The sequence below is a fragment of the Somniosus microcephalus genome, chromosome 12 (assembly GCF_052327205.1).
Source record: "Somniosus microcephalus isolate GS21.2 chromosome 12, FLI_Smic_1.0, whole genome shotgun sequence".
Taxonomy (NCBI): Eukaryota; Metazoa; Chordata; class Chondrichthyes; order Squaliformes; family Somniosidae; genus Somniosus; species Somniosus microcephalus.
Genome location: NC_140998.1, coordinates 17,061,868 through 17,076,740, shown reverse-complemented (window position 1 = coordinate 17,076,740; position 14,873 = coordinate 17,061,868). Strand labels below are relative to the sequence as shown.

The window sequence follows — 14,873 nt, the reverse complement described above, 5'->3', positions numbered from 1 at the left end:
TTTCTCGGCATCCTCCTCACAGTATACACGCCCACCTAGCTTTGTGTCATCTGCAAACTTGGAGATATTACATCTAGTTCCCTCGTCTAGATCATTAATATATATTGTGAATAGCTGGGGTCCTAAGACCGATCCCTGCGATGCCCCACTAGTCACTGCCTGCCACTCAGAAAAAGACCCGTTTATTCCAACTCTTTGCTTCCTGTCTGCCAACCAGTTCTCTATGCAAGTCAGTACCTTGCCCCTAATCCCATGTACCCAGCCTCTGACCTGCTCTTGTAGCCACAGCATTTATGTGGCAGGTCCAGTTAAGTTTCTTGTTAATGGTGACCCCTCGGATGTTGATAGTGGGGTGAATCGGCGATGATAATCTCGTTGAATGTCATGGGGAGGTGGCTTGACTCTCACTTTTTGGAGATGGTGATTGCCTGGCACTTGTGTGGCGAATGTTACTTGCCACTTATCTGAATGTTGTCCAGGTCTTGCTGCATGCGGGCACGGACTGCTTCATTATCTGAGGAGTTGTGAATGGAACTGAACACTGTGCAATCATCAGCAAACATCCCCACTTCTGACCTTATGATGGAGGGAAGGTCATTGATGAAGCAGCTGAAGATGGTTGGGCCTCGGACACTGCCCTGAGGAACTCCTGCAGCGATGTCCTGAGACTGAAATGATTGACCAACAACCACAACCTTTGTGCTAGGTATGACTTCAGCCAGTGGAGAGTTGCCCCCTGATTCCCATTGACTTATATATTATATGTTAAACCATCTGGAAATAGTTTCTCGGTGCCAGAGCCACCCACACTTGTTTTCGTTGCATTTTAAGTTGGACTGTCTTAAGGTCCCAGGACTGAGCCCGGTACAGCACAATTACCCACTCCACTCCACAACCTTTGAGCAGTCTTTGGAAACACATAAGCCTGGGTCAGATTCCCAAACAAAAGGCCAAGTGCATTAGTTAAATAAGATCGTATGCAAAACATATTAAACATTTATGGCCCTCGCAGAGGTATATGGCAAAGAAAGAGAGGTTTCATGATTCAATCAGCGGCATTGATGGAATCCCCTTGTCCACCTGCAGTAAGATTAGACCAAGCCCCAGATGGATATCGAGCACACAGAACATCTCTCCACTCCCGGCCTCAGTGTAAATTATTCAGTCACAAATGAAACTCTGGCTCTTTGTTTCAAAGCTGGCATCCTGTGCCTGGCGTTTGGCTATCAGCATGTTATGTAATCTCCTCAGTCAGAGTTCTAGAAAGTTCTTCCTCTGAGCCTCATGCTGTGTGCGTGTGTTTAATGCTTTCCAAAACCAGGATTTTATTTAAATTTCTTTCTCCCCCCCTCACCCCCCTCTATTCCAAACTATCACTTCATAGTACTCCCAAGAAACCATTAAAAAATTAAACTAATTTCTTGTTCTCAGGACTTAGCTAGTGGCTCAGTGGGTAGCACACTCGCCTCTGAGTCACAAGGTGGTGGGTTCAAGTCCCACTCTAGAGAGTTGAGCACAAAATCGAGGCTGACACTTCAGTGCAGTACTGAGGGAGTGTTGCACTGTCGGAGGTGCCATCTTTTGGCTGAGACATTAAATCGAGGACCCATCTGTCTTCTCAGGTGAACGTAAAAGATCCCATGACACTATTTCAAAGAAGAGCAGGGGATATCTCCCCAGTGTCCTGGGCCAATATTTATCTCTCAATCAACATCACTAAAAACAGACTATCGAGTCATTATAACATTGCTGTTTATGGGAGCTTGCTGTGCACAAATTGGTTGCCGCATTTCCTACATTATAACAGTGACTACACGTCAAAAGTACTTTGTTGGCTGTAAAGCGCTTTGGGACATCCTGAGGTTGTGAAAGATGCTATACAAACGGAAGTTCTTTTTTCTAAGTGTAGCACTGCATTTATTGCCCATCCCAAGTCATGAGAAGATGGTGGTGGACATGTTCCTTGAAGCAGTGGTTGTTTTTACAACTGAGAGGTTTACTAGGCTACCTCAGAGGGGCATTATGATCAACCATATAGTGTGGGCTAGAAGTACGTGTCGACCAGATTAGGTACAGTTGGTAGTTGGGTTTGTACGACAATCCAACACTTTTAATGGTCTCCCCCACCACCCCTGTTGCCAGCCCATAACCAGTTTTATTGAATTTGATGTCATATGCTTGGATTTGAATTCACTCTCTCTGGGTTATCGGTCTTGTACCAAACCACTACCCTACCCTACCCACCTCTTCTGCAAGTACGGACTCAGGCTGGGTTACAGCTCCCTAGGTGATGAGCCCTCCAGTACTTTCCTCAAGAGGCCATTATTCACTTGTGAGCTGAGACAGTGAGTGTCGCCAGCCTATTTGACTAAAGGGCATCACAGCCGAACCCGATCCTGGCGCTGTCTTGTCATCCAGCACACACACTGGACCAGCCACAAATGCCGTGGCTACTAGAGCAGGTCAGAGGCTGGGTATTCTGTGGCAAGTGGCTCACCCACCGACTCCCCAAAGCCTCTCCACTTCCTACAAGGCACAAGTCAGGAGTGTGATGGAATACTCTCCACTTGCCTGGATGGGTGCAGCTCAAACAACACTCAAGAAGCTTGTCAACCACCTAGGACAAAGCAGTCATTTCATCCACCACTTTGAAAATCCGCTCCCTCCAGCATTGGCGTGCCGTGACTGCAGTGTGTACTATCTATAGGATGCACTGCAGCACCTCCCAAACCTGTGACCTCCACCACCTAGAAGGTCAAGGGCAGCAGGTCCATGGGAACACCATCACATCCAAGCTCCTCTCCAAGTCACATAACATTCTGTCTTGGACATAAATCGGCTGTTCCTTCATCGTTGCTGGGTCAAAATCCTGGAACTCCTACCTAACAGCACTGTGGGAGTACCTTCACCACACGGACCGCAGTGGTTCAAGAAGGCGGCTCACCACCACCTTCTTGGGCAGCTAGGGATGGGCAATAAATGCTGGTCTTGCCAGAGATGCCGAAATCCCAAGAATTTGTATTAACACACACACACTTGGGCTATACTCTATGGGGTTTAGAAGAATGAGAGGTAATCTCATTGAAACATATAAGATTCTGAGTTGGATCGACAGGGTAGATGGTTCCCATGGCTGGGGAGTCTAGAACTAGGGGTCATAGTCTCAGGATAAGGGGTCGGCCATTTAAGACTGAAATGAGGAGGAATTTCCTCACTCAGACGGTTGTGAATCTTTGGAATTCTCTACCCCAGAGGGCTGTGGATGATTAATCGTTGAGTATATTCAAGGCTGAGATAGATAGATTTTTGGACTCCAGGGGAATATCTTCTTCTTAGGCAGTCCCTCGGAACCGAGGATGACTTGCTTCCACATTAAAAATGAGTTTGCAGGTAATTGATGAGTCCAATGCGGGACCTACAGTCTCTGTCACAGGTGGGGCAGACAGTGGTTGAAGGGGCGGGTGGGTGGGGTGCTTGGGTTGACGTGCGCTCCTTGCACTTGGCTTCCGCTTGCTCCCGGCGAAGAGGAATATAGGGATATGGGGATCGGGCGGGAAAGTGGAGTTGAGGTCGAAGATCAGCCATGATCTTATTAAATGGTGGAGCAGGCTCGAAAGGCCGAATGGCCTACTCCTGCTCCTATTTCTTATGTTCTTACCCACCCCACCTCAGACCATAAACACCGAGGCCAACTGTAGCGTCCCCTACTGCTGCCATAGCTGAGGTCAACTACCCCCAGCACAGGCCTGGAACCTGCTTTGGCTTCAAAACAAATACAGGGGTCAATGTATCATTTGCAAATGGAGATTGAATGACATTGTTTTTTTCCCCAATGACCTAAAATGCAAACATCAGTCAACATCATAATCTGATTGCGATAATGTAATTGAAGCTCGACCTGCAAGAATGATCTGCTATTTTTAATTTGTTAAACTCACAGTGCCAAGTGTTGCCATGGGAAAAACAAAAATATGAGCCAATGCACAAAGTCATTGTCCATCTGCATTCCTCGTGTGCGTGATGTGACGAGATTGCTTCCTTGGAAATGGGCTGGAATGTTCAATATAACAAAAGAAAATGCTGAGTTGACGTTTCGGGTTTGACCCTTCTTCAAAACTGGAGAGAAAAGGAACTAGATCGAAGGCAGGGCTGCGATCGGACAAAAGAATAAAAGAACCAAAAGAAGTAAAAGAGATTAGAAGCTAGACGAGATGGTAATAGGCTGTGATTAGGTGTAAAGTGTACTGGCAGGGCAAAAGATAGCTGCCAGGTGTGAGAGAGAAACAAAAGGAAAGGGGGGGGGGGGGCGGAAAGGAAAGGAGTGGAAAAATATAAGTGAAAATGAAATAGGGGCCGAGGTTATGATCTGAAATTGTTGAACTCGATATTGAGACCGGAAGGCTGCAGAGTGCCTAATAAAAATAGAAGTGAAAATGAAATAGGGGCCGAGGTTATGATCTGAAATTGTTGAACTCAATAGTGTGTTGCATGGTGGCAGAGGAGCAGAAAATAGGCTTGTTTGCTTTTATTTGACCTGCTGTTGACACTTACCTCAGGGCGCATTCTGACACATCCTCCGGCAGCACCTCCCAAACCCGCCACCTCCACCTTGACCAACTTTCTCTGTAACTTCATCAAAGAATGGGCATATAAATGGCAAATTAAGTTCAACACAGATAAATGTGAGGTATTACATTTTGGTAGGAAGAATAGGGAGGTCACTTATCACTTGGAGGGTGCGAGTCTGGGTGGGGTAGATCAAGGGATCTCAGAGTACAAGTACAGGTACACTATCCCTTATCCGAAAGCCTTGGGACCAGCTGAGTTTCGGATTTCAGAAGGTATTATTATAAGACTGGGAAATTTGTATTTAATATAAATTTTAAAAGTTCAGGCTACCTCTTGCAACTGTTCCGTGTCTCATTCCCCTTCCTGCTTCTCTGGAAAGCTGGAATCGGCTGACTCCTACTAAGCTGGCCCGCAAATCAGGTCGGGGGTTGGGTGGGGGGGGGGGGAGAAAAGAATATCGGACGGGCCGCGGTTCAGGTCGGGGGGGGGGATCGTCGGGGGTGGGGGGTCGGTGGTCGGGGGGGAGAAAAGAATATCGGACGGGCCGCGGTTCGGGTCGGGTGGGGGGGGGAGAAAAGAATATTGGACGGGCTGCGGTTCGGGTCGGATCGGGTGGGGGGGGGGGGGAGAAAAGAATATCGGACGGGCCGCGGTTTGGGTCGGGTCGGGAGGAGAAAAGAATATCGGATGGGCCGTGGGTCGGGTCGGGTGGGGGGTGGGGGGAGAAAAGGATATCGGATGGGCCGCGGTTCGGTTCGGGTCGGGTTGGGGGGGTGGGGGAGAAAAGAATATTGGACAGGCCGCGGGTCGGGTCGGGTGGTGGGGGGGGAGAAAAGGATATCGGACGGGCCGCGGTTCGGTTCGGAGGGGTGGGGGGGGGGGGGAGAAAAGAATATCGGACGGGCCGCTGTATTGTTGGGTTCACTCTCCCGGTACCTCCTTCACACTGCCCGGCTCGGCCTGCAATCTCCTACCCAGGAGGGAACTCTGTGACCCTCTGCCCTGCTCAGCGTAAGTCATGCGTGTTGTGTATGTACCTTTAAGGGAATAACTGGTCTCCGACTGCAGTACCAGCAGTGACCACCCCTGTATAAAAGGCCCTAGCAGGCTTCTGTAGTTTCAGTTTCCAGGTTGTCTCCATTCAGTAAAGACTTGTTATAATCAACTCCTGCAGTCCGTGTCTCAATTATACACGGACATAATACTGGCGACGAGTAAGAAACGAACTTACCTGCAACTCGGCAGCACCTCAGACGACGTTATTGAAGGTCGAAGCCAGAAGAAAGAAAAAAAAATAATCCAAAGAAACTCGAGAAACGGGCGTCGACCGTGGACAACCGCCCTCCAAATCATCGAATTGAAAAGTGCAGGAGAGACTGTCGAGAGCCAGGCTTGCTTCTCCAGTCTGTGGTTTCCCAGCTAATCGGGCTGGTGGCAGGTAGTGCACTGATCCTTCTTGGGCTGCGGCGGGCTAGAGCTCGATCGGGTGGCTCTGCAACGGGGCCGGGCAGCGAGTTGGGAAGCAAAGAGAGAGAGGGTGGAGCACACAGGGCGCGGCCGGTGCTTCGAAGCCGGGCAGCGTTCGGACCTAAGGAGAGGGAGGGAAGTGTCCCAGAGGGTCCGCTCCACGACGGGAACGGTTCTTCAATTAACGGAGCAAATATTGAAGCGCGATAGAAAAATAAAAATACCGCGGAGAGCGGCGTTGGCAGCAGCGATCGGGGAGGCGCGAAGACCATAGGGCGTCGCCATTACAGGATAGTAAAATAAATATAATCGCCAGCAACAGCGTTGACAGCAGCGGCGGGAAAGCGCGGGAGGCGCCATCTTAACTTGGCGGGGAAGAAGGAAAAGCGCGGGAGGCGCCATTTTGATCCATCGGGGACGAAGGCAAAGCGCGGGAGGCGCCATCTTAGATTTTCAAGATGCCAAAGACTGGCGATATCACTGCCTTCGATAATGCAATAGAAGACTGGACCATGTATGTGGAAAGAGTCGAGGTATATTGCGAGGCAAATGAAATAGCCGATGAGAAAAAGGCATCGGTATTGCTAAATTTAATGGGCGCAAGAACGTACTGCCTATTGCGGGACCTGATTACTCCAGCCAAACCGAAGGTGAAGAGTTTTAACGAAATTGTTGCTATCCTACAGGAACACCTAAATCCTACACCGCTGCTGATAGCAGAAAGATTTAAATTCCACAGAAGAAATCAGCATAAAAATGAGAGCAATGCTGATTACCTTACGGAACTACGCAAGCTATCAAAGCACTGCCAGTTCGGAGCAGGACTGGCAGATACCTTACGGGACAAATTTGTCTGTGGACTCCTGAGTGAAGGAACCCAGAAGAGGTTACTCTCAGAGAAAGAGCTGACGCTAGATAAGGCTTTCAGCGTGGCAGTATCGTACGAAGCAGCAGCAAGGGGAGCTGCGGAAATACAACAAAAGCCACAGGAATACGGCACCCACGAAATGACACGGGGATTTGCAAAATGTTATCGCTGCGGCAGAACAAACCATGACCAGAAGGACTGCTGGTCCAAGGAATTGGATACAGGATCAGCTCTAACCGTCATGAATCGACGAGACTACGAGCGGCTATTCTCACACATACCCTTGAGAGAGACATCCATCGTCTTGAGGACGTATATGGGGCAAAAAGTATACCCCAGAGGAAAAATAAGGGTGCCTGTTGAATACAACGGCAAGAAAATATGGAAATTGTATCTCTACATTCTGCAAGATGATGGACCACCGTTATTGGGACGTGAATGGATCAGAAAGATAAGTTTAGACTGGCACTCCATTCAGGCACTGACGGTGGCTGGTAAAAAGGATGACGACGTCACTCCTGGACGATTGTCAACAATCTTAGCTGACGCCAAACAGGTATTTCAACAAGAACTGGGCACTCTTAAAGGCGTAACCGCCTCGATAAAAAGAGAGGAGAATGCAATTCCCAAGTTTTTCAAAGCAAGACCGGTACCATATGCAATTCGCCCAGCCGTCGAGGCAGAGCTGGAGAATGCAGGCGTGTTATCTAAGGTAGACTGGAGCGAGTGGGCGACACCCATCGTTCCTGTCATGAAGAAAACGTTAAACAATAAGTCTGAGGAGCCAAGGAAGGTTCGCATCTGTGGGGACTTCAAGGTGACGGTGAACCCAGTCCTTCACACAGGATAGAAGATATCTTCGCCTCACTATCTGGAGGGAAGCGTTTTACAAAAATTGACCTAGCACAAGCATATTTGCAGATGGAGGTTGAAGAATCCTCTAGGAAGTATCTCACGATAAACACTCACAAAGGCCTTTACCAGTATAATCGACTGGTATTCGGAGTAGCCTCAGCTCCGGCGATATGGCAAAGAGCGATGGAACAAGTCCTGCAAGGGATTCCGGGGACTCAGTGTTACTTGGACGACATCCTAGTGACAGGTGAAGATGACAGTGAACACCTTGCCAACCTAGAGCAGGTGCTCACTAGACTACGTGAACATGGGCTACGAGCCAATCGCCCCAAGTGCGAGTTTTTTAAGAAACAGATATCGTATTGTGGCCACGTGATTGATGAAGAGGGGTTGCATAAGTCCCCTGACAAAATTGAAGCGGTAGTTAAGGCTCCAGCGCCTGAAAATGTGTCGCAACTGAGGTCATTCCTCGGATTGGTGAATTACTACCATAAGTTTTTGCCGAATTTGTCCACAATTCTGCATCCACTGAATGCCCTACTATGAACGGGAGTAGCATGGAAATGGAGCGATGAATGTAAGCCGGCCTTTCAGAAGAGTAAGGACCTAATCACTTCAAGAGAAGTATTGGCTCACAACAACCCATCACTACCGATAAGACTGGCGTGTGATGCGTCTCCCTACGGCATTGGGGCGGTACTGTCACATAAATTCCTTGATGGTTCAGAGAGGCCGATAGCTTTTGCGGCACGCTCGTTAACTTCAGCCGAGCGTAACTACGCCCAGATTGACAGAGAGGCCCTCAGCCTGGTGTGGGGGGTGAAGAAGTTCAATCACTACCTGCACGGTCAGAAATTTACTCTACTAACTGATCATCAACCTCTCGTCTCCATTTTCAACCCTCAGAAGGGCGTACTGATAATGACGGCACAACGGCTACAGAGGTGGTCCCTTTTCCTAGGGGCACACCAATATGACATCAAGTACAAAGGAACTAAACAGCATGGGAATGCTGATGGATTGTCGCGCCTACCGTTGCCAACGGTGGAAGAAGAACTGGCAGTGGATCCAGTGGAGTTATTCCACTCGACTATAGTCGAATGTCTCCCTGTGACGAATGCAAACATAGAAAAGGAAACACGAAATGACCCGACACTCTCCTGGATCTATGATTTAACGGTGAAGGGATGGCCAGCACATGGCGAACCACTGCTGCCAGCATTCTCGCCGAGAAGAGAACAGCTGTCAGTGTGCAGAGGAACCTTGATGTGTGGATCCATAGTAGTAATTCCACCCAAATTGAAGGATAGAGTGCTCAATGAGCTTCATGAGGGTCATCTGGGAGGGGTAAAAATGAAGAACTTAGCCAGAGCGTTTGTGTGGTGGCCGGGAATCGATAGAGAAATCGAAGAGATGACCAAGAGCCGTACAGGATGCCAGAAGGTCCAAAACGCCCCACCACAAGCCCCTCTACATCCATGGGAGTGGCCCTCATCTCCATGGCAAAGGGTGCACATTGATTTTGCTGGTCCCTTTATGGACTCGATGTTTTTAATTGCGGTGGATGCACATTCAAAGTGGCCAGAGGTAATAAAAATGTCCTCAACCACCACAGAAAAAACTATCACAGTCTTACGAACCATATTCGCCAGGGATGGGCTGCCTGAACACATTTGCTCTGACAATGGACCACAGTTTGTGTCTGAAGAGTTCTGGAGGTTCTTAAAGAACAATGGTGTTAAGCATTACACATCCGCCCCATATCATCCAGCCACTAATGGATTGGCCGAGAGGTTTGTTCAAACATTCAAGAAGACTATCAAGGCAATGTGTAATGAAGAGATACCCCTACAACAGAAGGTGGATAACTTGTTTGCCTACCGGAATGCGACACATGCGGTTACCAACCAAACTCCAGCCATGATGTTCTTCAATCGAAGACTACGATGCCGCTTGGATTTGGTTAAGCCAAACGTCAGAAGAGATGTGGCGAACAGGCAGTTTCAGAATATGAATGAAAGGCCGACCAGGAGTTTTAAGATAGGTCAACCAGTTTTGGCCCGGGACTACCGCACAGAGTAATGGCAGCCAGGAACGATCTGTACACGGCAAGGACCTCTAATGTATACTGTGGACGTTGGAGAGAGCATTGTAAGACGCCATGCTGACCAGATTCTAGAGTCACTGGAAAACGTCAACTCCACACCATGATCTGATACACCTGGCGATGAAACCGAAGTACCAATTGCATCTGCCGCAGAATCGGTGATATTGGAAGCAGACGAACCAAACAACGACATTGATCCCGACTCAACCTTGCCAGAAGAACCTGATATCCCAAAGAGGCGTTATCCAGACAGAATCAGGAAGCCTCCTCAAAGACTGAACTTATAATTGCTTAACTTCAACCAATGTATCTAGCAACCGTAATTGTAATTGTAATTAGTTATTTAAAAAGGGGAGGAATTGTTGTGTATGTACCTTTAAGGGAATAACTGGTCTCAGACTGCAGTACCGGCAGTGACCACCCCTGTATAAAAGGCCCTATCAGGCTTCTGTAGTTTCAGTTTCCAGGTTGTCTCCATTCAGTAAAGACTTGTTATAATCAACTCCTGCAGTCCGTGTCTCAATTATACACGGACATAATAGTGCGCCACTCTGGTCATGTCATGCGCACGACTTACGCTGAACGAAAAAACTTTCAGTTTTTAGAGGTTTTCAGTTTTCGGTGACTATTCTCTGACTATATAAGCTGTGTCTTTATGCATTTCTCCACTTCACCTGACGAAGGAGCAGCGCTCCGAAAGCTTGTGATTTCAAATAAAGCTGTTGGACTATAACCTGGTGTTGTGTGACTTCTTACATTCGGTTTTCGGATAAAGGATAGTCTACCTGTACACAAATCACTAAAAGTTGTGACACAGGTTAGCAAGGCCATAAAAAAAATGCAAACCAAGCACTAGGGTTTATTTCTGGAGGGACAGAATTGAAAAGTAGGGAAGTTATGCTAAACCTGTATCGAACCTTGGTTAGATCACACTTAGAGTAGTGCATACAGTTCTGGTCACATTATAAAAACAATGTAGAGGCACTGGAGAGGGTGCAGAGAAGATTTACAAGGTTGAAACCAGAAATGCGAGGGTACACATATCAGGAAAGGATGAACAGGCTGGGTCTCTTTTCTCTTGAGAAAAGGCTGAGGGGTGAACGAATAGAGGTCTTTAAAATTATGAAAGGTTTTGATGGAGTGGATACAGAGAGAATGTTTCCACTTGTGGGGAAGAGCATAACTAGGGCCCATTAAAAAAAGATAGTCACCAAGAAATCCAACAGGGAATTCAGAAGAAACTTCTTTACCCAGAGAGTGGTGAGAATGTGGAACTCGCTGCCACAGGGAGAGGTTGAAGCAAATAGTATAGATGCATTTAAGGGGAGGCTAGATAAACATAAGAGGGAGAAGGGAATAGAGGGTTATGCTGATAGATTTAGATGAGGAAAGACGGGAGGAGGCTCGTGTGGGGCATAAACGCCAGCATGGACTGGTTGGGGCGAATGACCTGTTTCTGTGCCGTATATCCTATGCAATTCAATCAAGTTAGGCAGATACGATTTGCCTTTAAAAAATTCATGCTGGCTCTCCTTGATTAACCCATGCCTTTCCAAATGAAGGTTTATTTTGTCCCCGATAATGGTGTCTAATAACCTCCCCACCACTACAGGCTGACTGTGGGGGTGTGGGATGAAGCACAACTGCTCTTTCAAAGAGCCAGCACAGGCACGACGGACCGAATGGCCTCCTTCTGTGCTGTAAGTGTGTATGATTCTATGATACACAGGGTTCTGTAGAACATGCAGAGGGATCACGTCTGCAGATTTTGTCTGGCCCCAGTCTCCGGATAAGAGATCTCGCCGGGTGGCCTCAATCACACAACATTACATTTATATAGCGCCTCTTACATTGTAAAACATCCCAAGGTGCTTCACAGGAGCGTAATCAAACAGAATTTGACACCAAGCTGCATAAGGAGATATTAGGACCGGTGACATAAAGCTCGGTCAGAGGTAGGTTTTAAGCAGCGTGTTAAAGGAGGAGGGAGAGGCGGAGAGATTTATGGAGGGAATTCCAGAGCTTAGGACCTAGGCAGCTGAAGACATGGCCGCCAATGGCGGAGCGATGAAAATCGGGGTTGCGCAAGAGGCCAGAATTGGAGGAGCGCAGAGATCGTGGCAATGTTCCCTTTAAGGCACGCGGCCGGGCATCTGTATCCAGCTTGAGCTCGAGCAACTGGCAGCACTTCCTGCACACATGGTTATACAGGATACATGAAGTGTGCTGAGTTCCCACATAGAACAGGATGCGCATGCAATGGGTCTTAGCTGGTCTGCCATGGTAGTCAATCCACTGACCTCTAAATCACTGAGACCCTGACCACTAAAATACTTAACACTGAACTCTAAAAATCTAAGAGACGGACGTCTAAGACATTGATCTATGTAACTCTAAGAAACTGACCTCTGAAAGACTGAGATACTAAAATAGTAAAACATTAACTAAAGGCACTGGAAATTATATCTATAAATCTAAATCACAATGGAAACTAACAACAATTTAATAAAACAAACTAACACTTACCTGTTACCCACCAATCCGCTCCCTCCACAGCAGTGACATCACTTGAACTTCTTTCTCAGGTTTCCATGTTCAGCTCGTGCTCTGACTCTAACTTGGTCCTCTTGCACGGTTTCCCCTCAGGCTCACTCTCTCCGCTATCACTGACTGTGCCGCCGGCTCTCCCACTTTTATCTGTTGTCCTCTCACACGGTTTCCCCTCAGGCTCACTCTTTCTGCTCTCATTGTATATGCACACATTTTCTGCCACTTAAAACCTACAAGTGCTAACCTTGCGTCAAATGAGCTGAGTTATTATCCTGCTTCCAAGACAGAACACTGGGGGTTTAAGACACCTAACGGACTTGAGTGTGTAACCTATCAGAGAATCTTTCAGCACAGAAGGAGCCCATTTGGCCCATCGTGCCTGTGCCGGCTCTATAAAAGAGCTATCCAATTAGTCCCACTCCTCTGCTTTCCCCGTAGTCCAGCAAATGTTTCCTTTTCAAGTATTCCCTTTTGAAAGTTATTATTGAATCTTCTCAGGTGGACGTAAAATATCCCACGGCAACATTTCGAAGAAGAGCAGGGGAGTTCTCCCTGGTGTCCTGGCCAATATTTATCTCTCAACCAACACCTAAAAACAAATGATCGGCTTATTACCACATTGCTGTTTGTGGGATCTTGCTGTGCACAAATTGTTGCGTTTCCTATACTACAACAGTGGCAGCACTTCAAAAAAAAAAGTACTTCAATGGCTGTAAAGTGCTTTGGGACATCCAGAGGTCACGAAAGGCACCACAGAAATGCAAGTCCTTCTTTTTGTGGAGTCCAACTGGTTGCTGTTCATTTGAAATCAGGTGAATTCAGATCGGGCGGGTGACTCGCTCTCGCTAGATTAATGCTCAGGAAATTTTCCCCACAACGTGAGGCCCTCTCCGAGAAGCCTGGGGAGCACAGAAAATAAAACCTACTGTGATGCAAATACCGAGGGAGACTGCGACAGAGCTAAAATTGAATGCCTTGCGAAATGGAACAGGGGAACTAGGCCCAGGCTGTTTAAAATGCTGAGGAGGTAGAACTGGTGATGGGAAAAAAACATTTCCCACAGTGCGTCGGATATCAGCCTTACCCCACGGTGCGGTGTGCAATTCATGTTCGAGCCAGCTTTCTGAACCAGGACAGGCTGGCCAGAGACACTGGCTGGCCAGGGACTGCACTTCATGGCCTAGCCATCGCCGTCCGCATGCCCGATACAAGACTCCCAAAACAAGCGCTCTACTCGGAGCTCCGGCACGGCAAATGAGTCCCAGGTGGGCAGAGGAAACGCTTCAAGGACACCCTCAAAGCCTCCTTGAAAGCCTCCGACATCTGGGAGTCCCTGGCCCAAGACCGCTCAAAGTGGAGGAGAAGCATCCGGGAAGGTGGCAAACACCTCGAGTCTCTTCGCCGGGAGCAAGCGGAAGCCAAGCGCAGGCAGCGGAAGGAGCGCACGTCAACCCAAGCACCCCACCCACCCACCCCTTCAACCACCGTCTGCCCCACCTGTGACAGAGACTGTAGGTCCCGCATTGGACTCATCAGTCACCTGAGAACTAATTTTTAATGTGGAAGCAAGTCATCCTCGGTTCCGAGGGACTGCCTAAGAAGAGAAGATTGGGGACAGGGGACAAACTCTCAGCATGAGTTTAAAGTGGTACATGGAATGTACAGCACAGAAATAGGCCATTCGGCCCAACTGGTCCATGCCGGTGTTTATGCTCCACACAAGCCTTCTCCCACCCTTCTCCATCTCACCCCATCAACATATCATTCTATTCCTTTTTCCCTCGTGTTTATCTAGCTTCCCATTAAATGCATCAATACTATTCGTCTCAACTACTCCCTGTGGTAGCGAGTTCCACCTTCTCACCACTCTCTGGATAAAGACATTTCTTCTGAATTCCCTATTGGGTTTTTTAGTGACTATCTTATATTTATGGCCCCTAGTTTTGTGCTGCTATTCTTGTAAGTGATTGGCTCGCTAATTGTTCATTACTCTGCACTTGCGGCTTGGGATGGATAACCAATGGCCTGGAAAATCAATTCAAATGGGAGAGATGTTAGAGTGCGCTATACACCAACTTACGTAATACAAAGAACTTGCATTTATATAGCGCCTTCCACAACCTCAAGATGTCCCAAAGCGCTTCACAACCAATGAAATACATTTTTTTGGAGTGTAGTCACTGTTGTAATGTGGGAAACGCGGCAGCCAATTTGCACACAAACAGCAATGTGATAATGACCAGATAATGTTTTTGTTACGTTGGTTGAGGGATAAATATTGGCCAGGACACCGGCGATAACTCCCCTGCTCTTCTTCAAAATAGTGCTGCGGGATCTTTTATGCCCAGCCGAAAGGGCAGACAGGGCCTCGGTTTAATGTCTTATCTGAAAGATGGCACCTCTGACAGTGCAGCACTCCCTCGCACTGCACTGCAGTGTCAGCCTAGATTATATGCT

At 47.9% G+C, this 14,873-nt stretch overlaps 1 protein-coding gene across 1 annotated transcript in view; it reads right to left on the bottom strand.

Moving 5' to 3' along the window:
* The window catches only part of ttc7b (tetratricopeptide repeat domain 7B), a 499,428-nt gene that overhangs the window by 93,345 nt on the left and 391,210 nt on the right, over positions 1-14,873 (bottom strand). The window lies entirely within an intron of this gene.